Source organism: Candoia aspera, chromosome 1 (genome assembly GCF_035149785.1).
Source record: "Candoia aspera isolate rCanAsp1 chromosome 1, rCanAsp1.hap2, whole genome shotgun sequence".
Classification (NCBI taxonomy): domain Eukaryota; kingdom Metazoa; phylum Chordata; class Lepidosauria; order Squamata; family Boidae; genus Candoia; species Candoia aspera.
The window spans coordinates 202,501,647-202,507,646 of NC_086153.1; the positions used below are offsets into that span (position 1 = coordinate 202,501,647).

General features: G+C 42.3%; 1 protein-coding gene across 2 annotated transcripts in view; it reads right to left on the reverse strand.

Annotated features, from left to right (window-relative positions):
- The window catches only part of GALNT13 (polypeptide N-acetylgalactosaminyltransferase 13), a 199,108-nt gene extending 193,391 nt beyond the window's left edge, over positions 1–5,717 (reverse strand). For both annotated transcript variants that reach the window (XM_063318363.1, XM_063318364.1), the window contains exon 1: positions 5,440–5,717. The gene's annotated coding sequence lies outside the window, so the exon portion shown is untranslated. The remainder of the gene's footprint in view (positions 1–5,439) is intronic.
- Between the last annotated feature and the right edge of the window lie 283 nt (positions 5,718–6,000).

A 6,000-nucleotide genomic window follows, 5' to 3' on the forward strand; every position in this document is an offset into this window, starting at 1 on the left:
ATACATTCTAGCCCCCAAGGGAAAAAAACTTATTAAGCCATTGATATATTGTATGACAATACCTTGGCCAAAAACATACTGAATGTTCTCTATTATTAAAACATTTCAGATAAAAACCAAACTACAAGTCTTTAAAGTATTTCTACTTTGCAGTATGCATGTTAATCCTTTTCAATAATTCTTTTTCTGTAGACACAGATCTGTACACTGATTGATTAGATTAGCCCACACTCCTAATAGTGACTACAAATCAAGGAAACTGGGCCTCTTGTGATGCCAAATTTCAACAAGTGTTTCTCATCTCTGCATGGCAAGCAGTTAACTATCAAGAATCTCTCTTCTATGCATTTCTCATGATTCAGGAGTTCTGCTTTGAACACATGCATCTGGGCAGTCTAATCTTTTAAGTAGCAGATCAAGGATTTAAAATAGGAGCCTTCTAAACAGCAGTGAGGAATTGTGGGAGGCAGAAAAGAGAAGCCACATAGTAGCAGAAATCATTACCGCAATCTTTCCTTTGCTTAAATGAGACAGAATACTCTGTTTTATCAGTGAGTTTAGACAAGTACTTTATTTATTTATTGGACTCTGCAAACAGAGGACTAGACTCCTCCAATTGCCCCTAAGGGTTTTAAATCTATTACCAGTTCACTAAATATTGAGGGAGCTTTTTCTAAAAGGTTGCAAAAAAAAACCCTTATCTGATATACTAAGACTGTTTCTCCCTCACTGCCAAATACACAAGTGCAGTTGAACTTTCTAGGTACAATCTGGATACATAAACCCTGAAACTGTTTCAGCCAGTGCACTATGGTGGTATGAAAGCCCATTCATACATACATACTAAAATAGTCTGGTGACAACAAAGAAATCCAAGATAGTCTGTGGACATCCAACTACATCATAAAAAACAAACAAAATCTTTGCCAAGATAAATGAGTTCCATATATATTCCTTATCAGGTATATGTTTATTGTTTTTAGTTATTACAGTACGCCAGCATACAATATAGCCCAGTCAAGTTATCAAAAGCAACATTAAATTGAGTTACATGCAGGAGGAGACTGCTTGTATTCAAAATTCAGTAGTCAAACAATTGCTAGTCAATATTTTTCCCCTTTTCTAACAGGGGTTTATTCTGATCATGGGCCCTCTTAATCATTTTTTCTCGTTAGTATTTTCAAGCTATTAAAAGCACCTAAATATTCAGCTTCTCTCTATTTTGCAACAGAAAAAGGTAATGACAGTTCTAGTTGGATGATTCTGCTTTTCAAACCATATGTCTAACACAAATATTAATTTAAAAACCATATTTATAACTAATTAACAAGAAGCATAATAGCATAATGATTAAAAATAGGAAATAATGTAACATTTTTAAAAAGCCGCTTTAATGTGGCAATTCAAATTCTGTATGGAGAAACCAAAGCCATCATAGTTGAGAGTGCATACCATTATGAATTTCAAGTGGGCCTACAAGTGGATTTTTCTGGATGTTGACAGAACAAGAAAACTGTATTTTTCTGACTGTATAACAGGGTGAGATGAAGAAGTATATCTGTAGAAACTCTAATCCAAACTTTGTTTTGGGGGGGGGGGCTTCAACTATTGACTCCTGGTGATTGTGTAGACTAGTACCTGCAATTTCTTGGCAAGATTTCAGAAGTAGTTTGCCTTTGCCTTCTTCCTAGGGCAGAGAGAAGGAGAGCGATTGGCCCAATGTCACCCAGCTGGCTTGGTGTCTAAGGCAGGACTAGAACTCATAGTCTCCTGGTTTCTAGCATGGTGCCTTAACCTCTACACCAAACTGGCTCTCAATCCAAACCAGCCCATTCATATAATAACCCAATACGACCTCAGGTGCAGTCTCAAGACCAAAGTGAATCATAGCTCTTTCCTTAGGACTGCAGCTCCATCCTTATATTATGCTTAACACTATATGTAAAGTGCTTTAAACAGAGAAGGCTGACTAAAGTTATAAAATATTTAAAGCTATACCTTAGAATACATGGCCACACACACTAGAAAGGTCAACTCTATCTTAGAGGGAAAAAAAGTCTTGAAGAATGTGCCTTTGTATATAAGCTTGGTTTGAGAACTGAACCAAAAATATCAGACATCTTGGTTTCTGAAGCAATTATACAGATGGCATTATATAATGCAATGAAGGACTGAATAAGTTTTTTGAGAAATATGTCCCTGAGTACATGAATTATCTAAAATTGTGCCATTATGTCTAATAACTGTGTTTAGAACTGCAGAGTCAATGTTTGTTTAAAAGATATAAAAGCTTTGTGAGGTGGTATGCTGCCTTCAGAAAACATGAAAGTTTTTTAACCATCTGTCTTCTATCAAAGTATCAGTTCCTACATTACTTTATCCAGAATTCCTGTAACTCACAACTTCCTTTTTTTTAATCTGTTAAATCATGTCCAATTCTCAGAAACTCCCCAGACAAGTCGCTGCAGTTTTCTTGGCAAGGTTTTTCAGAAGTGATTTGGCATTGCCTCCCTCCTAGGGCTGAGAGAAAGTGACTGGCCCAAGGCCACCCAGCTGGCTTTGTGCCTAAGGCAGGACTAGGAATTCACAGTCTCCCACTTTCTAGCATGATGCCTTAACCACTACACCAAACTGGATCCTCTCACAACTTCCATTACCCTTCCTCTATTTGCATAGTTGAGATTGAAGCAATCATACTCTAAATAGGGGCCTGATGGCAATCATAAGTAAATCCTTCTCCTTTATCCCTGCCCTGAACCAACTGAGGCCATTATTATGAGACTTCAAAGTCGAAAACATTGTACTCAGCGGGTTTTGCCCACAGACAAGTAGAAAATAACTTGTGAGGAGCAAAGGTCTCTTTGTTAATGCATCCTTCCCTGGAAAAGTTATTAGCCGTACAGATATTCCCAGGGACACATAGACTGATGTGATGAGGACCACAAATTAAGTCTATGAGAATGTCCCAACCTTCCATCAGTCAATATAGAAAATAATCTCCAACACAGGATCTGGGGTGTATTCTCAAGAGACTTAACTTAGTTAAAACAGTATTCTAAAGACAACTGTATGGGTCACCATTCTCATTTCCAGCTTTATTCTGCTAAAGAGCACTCGTTCCTATAGTGGCATTTCTCTTTTTCCTAGGCCAGACACAATCTCAAGCATACAGTATTAGATATAAACCCAGAGCATGCTTTTGATCTTGATGAAGTTCTGCTATATAAGCATGTATTTAAAAAAAACTAGCCTGAATTAACCTGTTTAATAAGTCAAGAAAAGTAGAATTCTAAAATACTATGCAATCAATACATGATCCTGCTTTACAGCCAGTCTTTGGAAAAAAGTAATCCATGGCTGCTTTCTCCTGTAAAAACACCAGTCAGCATAAAGTCTATATAGCTTGATGGCAGCCTGCCGTCAAAATGCTGAAATGCCTTTTAGCATTATGACTACTAAGTAAATACTTCATCTTTAGTTGTATTGTTTCTGAATAGTTATTTTGTAAAAAAATATCTTTCTCGGTATCATATACTCAAGAGCTCACTTAAGCAATGTCTATTGCTTAGCATTCTTTAATATTCCTTTCTTATTTTGTATTTAAACTTCTTTAGAATGGCAAGCATCCTCACAGACTTGAAGGTAATTACAGGCATTTTGCTTCTTTCATATTGGAATAAGAGGAAGACCAACATATGGACAGAAACACACCCTGATTTTAGACATATTTGCTCAAAAAGAAGGAAGCATGTGTAAGACTGCAGCTTAACTACCTGATCTTTCCATATTTACTCAGAAGTTCCCATCAAGACTATAGGCACACTTACTTGTAAAGAAGGCTTGCAATTAGCTCTGAGCAAACATGCATAGATGGAAGTCCCAAGAATACTTAGGCATGAAGATCTACTGAGATTTGGGTGTATTTGCTAGGACTGACTTGCCATGCATGTATATATTGGACAAAGTATGTTATCTTTTATACACAATATTCATTTGATTCCAAAAATTTTGCAAAATTTATACAGCCATGTTTCTGTAAATAAAATTACACTTTCTGGTTAAGATTTTGCATGCTTTACAAATAGCTGCACTTATGAGCACAATGGACCTTATCTCTGCATTATCCCCTAGTAACTAGGGAGTAGAGGATTAAAAAACTGGGCACAAAGATTTTAAAGGATGATGGGGCAACCAAAATAGCAAATTTCAAAATCTGAAAAATAATGTAGCTCAAGTATGCTGGCAGGAAAGAATGGCCACTGATCTGGAAATTCTGGACAGGCATAAACACTGTAATGATGTTTGTCCACTATCAAGGAAAAGGAGTTTATATAGAATGTGTTCAAGGACACGGGTGCACTATTCCCCTGCTGACTTGTGACATTAAAAAGCAGAATCCAGGGGCTCAACCCTGCAGAGAAGCCCCCTGAGCAGCCCCCTAGCTCTAAGGATTCCTTGCTATTCAGTGTTTTCTTGTTCATCTTTAAAGAGGAACAATGATGTGAAGGAAATGCGTGTGGATTCCCAGAAATTCCTCTGCAGTAGCAATCTTCCAGCGAAAAACCAAAGAAGGAATATTAAGTGCTAAGCTTTTCTTGATCCTTTCATCCACCCACCCCGTCCTGAGCCCATGATCCGCAGCCAAGCAAGCAGACAATCAATGCCAGCTGTGGCTTTGCCCTCAAGCAACAACCACCCGGAGAGGAAGATAAGGAGAGACTCTTCCCGGTCACCTTTCCAATACACTGTATCGCTACTTGCGCCTTAGGTCACAGAGACAGAGAAAAACCCTGGAGTGAGAATCCTACTGCATACTTCGTTGGGTCTGGAAAGAGACCAGCCCTGCTCCCTCGGCGTTAGGAAGGGAAGGAGCCAAGCTGAATTGGCAGCTTCAGCCAAGCCGCCCTCCGTTTAAGGAGAGATGCTGCTTTGTACCAGCAAGCAGATTCATTTCATTAAAAAAAAAAGGGGGGGGTAAATGCGCCCGCTTTTCCCCTGCCTCCAAAACAGCTGCTCCTCCAGTGCCTCTGGGATAGCTCCGCACGAACAGATTCACCACCCTACGACATCAGCCTCCCACACCCGTTGCTCAAAAAGCCAAGCAGAAAGTTACTGCTGTTCCGCCGGCCTGCGCGCCTCTGCAAAAGAGCTCGGGAGCCCGGGTAGTGCCGCGCGCACGCTTCTCGCAACCGGGGCTCGCGCGCTCCTCCCGAAAGCCGCCGCCGCCGCCGCCGCCGCCAGACAAGGGGCAGAAGCGCTGGTCAAAGTTACGGACTGTCCCCTTCTCATGCGCTGCACTGTCAATACCCCTCATCCAAGCCCACCTCCACACGGAGACAGATACCGTACAGCAATACTTCTCCCCCCACACCGCATTGAAGAAGCGCCGGCATCGCTAGCCCTCCGCGCCTCGCCTTCTCGTTGCGCCCTGCGGCTTACCTGCGAAGAGACAGCTCGCCGTGCTGTTGCTGCTGCTCTGAGGAAAGACGGGTTTCCCTCTCCAACTGAACCCCAAATTAAAAAGGGCACGCCTGCCAAGGAAACATTCCCAGCGCGGCCAGAGGAGGCTTCTTCATCTCGCGGATTCCTCCCTCGGCTTCTGCTCCACTCTCTCGGGTCTTCACGCCCCTCGTCTGGGATGGCGACGGGAGGAACGAGAGCACCAGTCACACCTCGGGATCTCTCGGGGCGGCCGCCGCCGCCGCTGTTACTAATAATATCAGCCACGAAGCTGATACCAGGCACCGAACGAAGCAGGCTAAGTCACGCCCCCTCCCTCCGGCTCCTCCTCCAGAAATCACCCAGGGGATTGGCTCGAGCTGGGCTGTAAGCCTTTACGTAACCGACCCCCCTCTCTCCGCCCAGGGAGCCGAGGCCAGCAAATGGGTGAGCGCGCGGCGGGTTGGCTCGGCCTTCTGCGCCTTCCTCCGCCAGCAAAGGAGGCTGGCCGGCCTTCTTCTTCTTCTTTTTCTTCTTCTTCGGTGTGCTGGGAGCGTTTAC